This window comes from Pan troglodytes, chromosome 5 (genome assembly GCF_028858775.2).
Source record: "Pan troglodytes isolate AG18354 chromosome 5, NHGRI_mPanTro3-v2.0_pri, whole genome shotgun sequence".
Lineage (NCBI taxonomy): Eukaryota > Metazoa > Chordata > Mammalia > Primates > Hominidae > Pan > Pan troglodytes.
The window spans coordinates 151,852,383-151,859,849 of record NC_072403.2 but is presented as its reverse complement, the minus strand read 5'-3'; positions in this window follow the sequence as shown (position 1 = coordinate 151,859,849).

The window sequence follows — 7,467 nt, the reverse complement described above, 5'->3', positions numbered from 1 at the left end:
CAAATAATCAACAAATAGATAAGTCAAAACAGAAAAGCAAACATAAAAGCATGAATAGAAAAATCCTTTGCAAAGACATGGATGAAGCTGGAAGCCATCAACATTTAACACTGTTAGGAAATAAAAGTTTGGGTCAATGTGCCCCAAACTGTTATCAGTGGTTGCCTCTTGCAAGTGAGATTACATGAGACTCTCTTTCTCATTTGTATATTTTTATACTGTTCACACTTTTTAAGATAGTATGTATTACTTTTATAATAAGAATAAAAGCAATAAAAATACAAAAAAAAACAGTTGGGGGACTTAATACGTATATATATAAACATTACATATGTGTATATATGAGATATATAGATGTATGCACACAAATAATCAACAAATAGATAAGTCAAAACATAAAAGCATGAATAGAAAAATTTTCTAAAAACATGAATCCAAAATTTATAGAATAGTAAAAATGACCAGTATTTGAAAAGTTATTCTATCTCTCCAGCAATTAAAGAAATACACAGAAAGATAACATTTTCATTTCTAAAACTAGAAATAGAAATTATCTTTAAAATATTATTTATTTTTATTAAGTGCTGGCAAGGGTGTGACAAAACAGCCTCTATATATGTATACATCGTGTGGAAGAATAAATTGTGCAACATTTCTCGAAACAAATTTGTTGATATTAAGGAGGAAAAAAGAGCTTTATATTCTTTAATCCTGTAACTCCACAAATGATTTAAAAAATGAAAGGAATTGAAGAGTTTAACAATAAAGAAATTTTTAAGTAAATGAAATATTACACTGCCATTAAAAATGATGTTTTCTAAAATATTTAATTTGCATGGAAAAACAAATACTTTGATATATTGAAGGAGCCTAAAACAATATTAATCACTTTAAGATAAACCATGTACATAGAAAAATCTTGAAAAGAAATACATTAAAAATTTTAGCCGTAATTATCTCAAATAAGTAATTCCGTAATTTTTACTTTCTTATTACAAATCTTCTATACTAACAAGAATTTCCTTAAACAATAATAATAGTTCCATAATGTTATGCAGTTGATTAACAGAATAGTAAAATTCAATGTCTTTCCTATCTGCAAGAAAAAGGTCTGGTCATAATTAAAGACCTGAGACTTTAGGACTAGTATTGGAAAGCAGCAAGTGAGCATGAAATCCACTTCCTGTTTGAAGACACAATATTGATATTGAAAGCAAGGGAGGCAGGGGAGGCTCATACTCACGTGCTGGTCGGAGAGCTACCAACAATATAGGTCAGATGGATGAGAATCAAATGCTGGGGAAACTAACCCAGCAAGAGGGGCATTTATTGGCACAATATGATTAATTCTAACTAAAAACAAATCGCATCATCCTAACCACAGGGCACACTTTAAATATTAGTCAAAATCTTATCTTAATATTTTTTCTGGTTTAGAGGCTTGTGGTTTAAAAACAATATACACAATTTATCTTCAAGAATATGAAGAGTTTTATAATGAGGTTACTAGCAAATTGTTCTTCTTTATAAAGGATTGAATAGCAGAAGGAGAAATAGGTTTCAATCACAGTAAAAATGTATTAGTCAGAGTTCCCTAGAGAAACAGAACCAATCTGATATCTAGATATCTATCTTTCTATCCAAAGAGAGAGAGATTTTTTATTATAAGGAGTTGGTTCCCTAATTATGGAGGGTGACAAATCCCATGATCTCCCATTGGCAAGCTGGAGACCCTGGAAAGCTTCCTTCCAGTACACTTTCCCTGGAAAGTGTACTTCCAGTCTGAGTGCAAAGGCCTGAGAACCAGGAGAGCGGATGGTGCAAGTTCCAGTCTGTGTGTGGGTGTCCAATGGCCTAGCTCAAAAACAGACAGGGTGGGCAAATTCTCCTTTACCCAGCCTTTTGTTCTGTTCGGGCCTCCAAAGGATTCCATGAGGCCCACCCACATGGAGAGGGCAATCTGCTTTACTCAGTCCACCAATTCAAATGGTAATTTACCCAGAAACACCCTCACAGACACCCTCAGATAAATGTTTAACCAAATATCTAGGTACCCTGTGTCCCAGTCAAGTTGACATACATCAAATTAAACCTCACAAAGAGAGAAGGGATTTTGTTTGTTTGTTTGTTTGCTTTGCTTTCTTTTCTTTCTGGAGGTATGAATAAAGAACTTCTCATAAAATTTTAGCAACCAATTGCATAGAAGTTTATTATCTTGCCACTCCTAAGCTCTTCAAAATAGTACACTCAAACATCTAACTTGCTTTAGGTTTTTACTGCAAGCCTAAAGTCTGCTTAGAAACAGAAGAATGGACAAAATGACCTGTTCCTCTTCCTTAAAATTCCCATATTAATACACTACAGTCCATTGTTTAAGATAGAGAGAGTAATAGGTGACACACAATATTTAGTTTTGAGTAGCAATTAATAAATATTACATTAGAAAGATGCCAGATGCACATTAGACTATTCGCCTTTAATTTCATATCACATCTTTGCAAAATCACAGCGGATAGGCCAAAACTGGAGGAGGAGATTTGAGAGAATATATGTGAACCTTATGGGTGGGCCTCTGCAATTGTTAAAGCATTAGTGAATGGGATCTTTTTCCTAGAAGAGAAATGCAATTCTGTCAGGATAAAGAGGGAACTGTTTTCCTTTTTATGAAGCAGAATTCCTTTCTAATTCTCTTTTACTATAAGTGCTGTGGCATGTGTTTTAAATTATATTGTATGCATGTGTTCCCTATAAAATTAGCCATCATGACCCATTGTTCCACAGTTCTTCTTTCATCACATTTTAGAGGCCGGTGTTCCATATTAGCAAATAGCCCTTAGGGAAAATTATGCATTTTTCCATACACCAACTTTGTTACATGTTTGATAACACTTATTGTATATTTAAAGATATAGGTCAATATACAAAATTTTTTAAATAGTAAAACAAGTCACGAATTGTTTCCTCATGGCAAACAAATGAGGAAGTCTAAATGAATATATCTAGCTTTGATATCAAAGCAGAATTAACAGCTTCACTTTTAACTCATATGTACACGAATATATATAACTCCATCAATACGTTAACTAGGATGAAGGCATATTGCCAAGTTTAGAACCCACTCAAATTCCTTGGGTTCTGAGTTTAAATAGAAATTTGAAACTTTCCAGGTCCAAGGTCCTTTTTGGTGCTTTAAAAATGTGACTTCCTGATTTAAAAAACTAAACATTTTTGGACACCAGCTTACTCACGCAAAATATGATAAGTGTGAATGAATCAGTAACATATGGATTACATTTTCTTTCTTAAAATCTATGATTTTTTAAAACCTTTTAAATGAAAAATTCATGGTAAAAACATGCATTGGATTTAGCCAACTCTAAATCATTCGAAAAATATTTGTAAGGCATTTTTCTCTCAATGGATATGTGGCAGAATTTCCAGCCCATAACATTGATGTAATTGCACTCTTTCCCCAACCCTCTCCCCACACCCTAGAATTAATACACAAGAGAAAGCAATTAAACTGCTACTAAATTCTCCTTCTCACTCTTGCTCTTTTTCTCCCTGCTTCCTTGAATGTGTCCTGAAAATCATATATTATTTCTGTTGCAATGACATAGATGTTTTTAAATTAAATTTGCTCCAAACTATTCTAAATGTAAAGCCCTAGCGAATAGCAGCAAAGATATGCATTAATGATGATAAGGAATACATTTGTTTGTGATTCAAACAGGACATCCCAAAGACAAGCATTTTCTTGTCTTCAGTCTACAATCCATTAATCAAAATTAACTACAACCAAGATATTTTCTCAGAATGACCTCTGAGTACTCGAGTGGTAAATAAAACTACAAGAAAATAAGAATATTGTAATGTCTTCAATCTCAATATATTGAGGTGTGTATGAGGATGTGTTTGTGTGTAAAATACTATTTTCTGTATTTATAAACCTTTATTTGGAATGTTTTCTGTCATCAAGCACCTTGAATTAGACTTTGACATAGAAAAAAATGATTTTATGCTGTAGTAAATCCTATATCTAAGGTCACTGAATTATCTGCATGAATTATCTATGAAAACAAGATTATATATCCATGCTGCCTGATTGCAATTCTGTTCCGTTTTCTAGAATTCTGCATGTTTATAGCCCTGAGTTGTGCATGTTTTCTGAATTTGGTCAGGGCACTTTGCCAACTGCACATTTGGAGAGTTGTAATATCTTATCTATTCAGCTCAAACACTGCTGAGGTCTGAGCTAGGTTTGGACTATCAATCAGAAATTATTACCTAATGGATTTCTGATTTAAGGATATAAATAAACATTCCATTTGTTCTAAATAATGCTTACCTTGTATAGATATGGCATGCCACCTATTTAATTCAGATTTTTCTTTAAATAATATATACAAATATACAAGCATAGTATATGGAATATTAAATACCACAGTGTATAATACCCATCTAGGTTATTTATACATAGCAAAAACTAAGAATCCTAAAATTCTCATATTTTATGCAATAGTACAAATGCTACAACAGTATATAATATTTATCTATATAAAACTTAACTCTGAAGACATAGCCACAATTACATGGACTATGGTAGATTAATCTATGAAGATGGTCTCCCAACTCTCTAATGACAATTAATAAATCCAATTACTATTATGACTTGAATACTATGTTTTTGTCTTAAAATCGACTGTGTCTGTTTTCTGCATCCCATGTAAAAGAATGTCACCCTAAAATTTTCAAGAATGGTGAAAATTTCCTAAAGAATTTAAAATTTAACTGTGATAAAAGTTGGGTTTATTTATTCAACATTCAACAAACTGTATTGAGTGTCTACAAAGTGTCAGATATCCTCCTACTTCTGGGGGTTTTCAATGGCTGCATAAAATTTATGCTATATCAGGATAGGAAAACACCATATGCCATAATGGCTATGATATTCTCTTTCATGTTACCAAAAGTTAGTGACTCAATTTTCCACTCTGTCTTCTCTAGATTTTCTTATTTATCTTTAATATAATATTATAGGGAAGATTGCCTTTCTTTTCATCCTTCTAAGTAAAATTTTGTTTTAGTAAAAAGGAAGACAACTAAACAGTCCTCTGTTACAGTCACTTGCTGAGTTCTGAGTGCATGTTTAAGGCTGAAATGGATTTAGGAGGCTTGATTCCTATTGATCAATTCTTGGTTAAGAGTAAAATGTTGAGAGGTGGCAGCGGTGGGACTCCTCACAGCCCTCGCTCGCTCTAGGCGCCTCCTCTGCGTGGGCTCCCCATTTGGCGGCACTTGAGGAGCCCTTCAGCCCACCGCTGCACTGTGGGAGCCCCTTTCTGGGCTGGCCAATGCCGGAGCCCACTCCCTCAGCTTGCAGGGAGGTGTGGAGGGAGAGGCGCCAGTGGGAACCAGGGCTGTGTGTGGCGCTTGTGGGCCAGCTGGAGTTCTGGGTGGGCGTGGGCTTGGCGGGCCCCGCACTTGGAGCAGCCGGCGGGCCCTGCCGGCCCCAGGCAATGAGGGACTTAGCACCCGGGCCAGCGGCTGCAGAGGGCATACTGGGTCCCCCAGCAGTGCCAGCCCACCGGCGCTGCGCTCAATTTCTCACCGGGCCTTAGCTGCCTTCCCGCGGGGCAGGGCTCGGGACCTGCAGCCCGCCATGCCTGAGCCTCCCACCCCCTCCATGGGCTCCTGTGTGGCCCGAGCCTCCCGGACGAGTGCCACCCCCTGCTCCAGGGCGCCCAGTCCCATCGACCACCCAAGGGCTGAGGAGTGCGAGCGCACGGCGTGGGACTGGCAGGCAGCTCCACCTGCAGCTCCGGTGCGGGATCCACTGGGTGAAGCCAGCTGGGCTCCTGGGTCTGGTGGGGACGTGGAGAGTCTTTATGTCTAGCTCAGGGATTGTAAATACACCAATCGGCACTCTGTATCTAGCTCAAGGTTTATAAACACACCAATCAGCACCCTGTGTTTAGCTCAGGGTTTGTGAGTGCACCAATCGACACTGTATCTAGCTGCTCTGGTGGGGCCTTGGAGAACCTTTGTGTCCATACTCTGTATCTAACTAATCTGATGGGGACGTGGAGAACCTTTGTATCTAGCTCAGGGATTGTAAAGGCACCAATCAGCGCCCTGTCAAAACAGGCCACTAGGCTCTACCAATCAGCAGGATGTGGGTGGGGCCAGATAAGAGAATAAAAGCAGGCTGCCAGAGCCAGCAGTGGCAACCCGCTCTGGTCCCCTTCCACACTGTGGAAGCTTTGTTCTTTCACTCTTTGCAATAAATCTTGCTGCTGCTCACTCTTTGGGTCCACACTGCTTTTATGAGCTGTAACACACACCGCAAAGGTCTGCAGCTTCACTCCTGAAGCCAGCGAGACCACGAGCCCACCGGGAGGAACGAACAACTCCAGACGTGTGCCGCCTTAAGAGCTGTAACACTCACCGCAAAGGTCAGCAGCTTCACTCCTGAGCCAGCGAGACCACGAACCCACCAGAAGGAAGAAACTCCGAACACATCCGAACATCAGAAGGAACAAACTCCAGACGCACCACCTTAAGAGCTGTAACACTCACCGCGAGGGTCTGCGGCTTCATTCTTTAAGTCAGTGAGACCAAGAACCCACCAATTCCGGACACAATGTCACTCAAATTCCGAATAAGAATTGCATCATCAGAATGTCTTATTCCATTAACAAGCGCATAATGTTAGGAATAACCCCTGTGTTTTATCACCCTGGCAATCTTTATCTACCATGTAACTGTGAATCGAGGTGACTGAAATAATAAAACGTTAACAAATGATAAGTGTTTCTAATTAACAAGTTGTAATAGCAAACTTACATATCCCTACATACATGAATCAACACATAAAAACAGTTTTAGTGTTATTTACAAATTTTTCATGACTTCTTAGCATCCTTCTACCCAGGAAGAAGGTCAAGTCATAAAGTAATTACTGAAAGTAATGTTGCATTTTTCAAAAATAAAGAAACAGGCCTAGTTGAGAAATGTATCGCTGGGGTATAATATTAGATCATCAGCTTTGTCATTTAAATTATTCATGTCACTAAAGGTGGACTACTAAGAGTTGGAAAGAAAGGCTAGGAATTGTTGAAAGAAGAGCAAATCTTCTAAAAACGAATGAAAAATAGAGATATTGTAAAGAACATCCCTGGGTCTAGATCAAATGTTACACAGGGTATCAGAGAGTCTTTAAGTTGAAAGAAATTTCCATGGCATGTCTGGTAGCTTTGCTATTATCAAATTTCTGTTAGGTAGCCATAAAATTCTGTTTCTGCCATTTCAGAGTTTGGGAATCCACCACTTCACAAGAGCAACTGAATTTATTTTTAAGAGCTTTAGCCATAACAATCTTGCTTTGCTGCCTCACTAAAAATTCTACTTACGGGTTTGAGTTGGGCCTTGTAAAGTTAAACAGAAATCCACTCCACACATCATCTC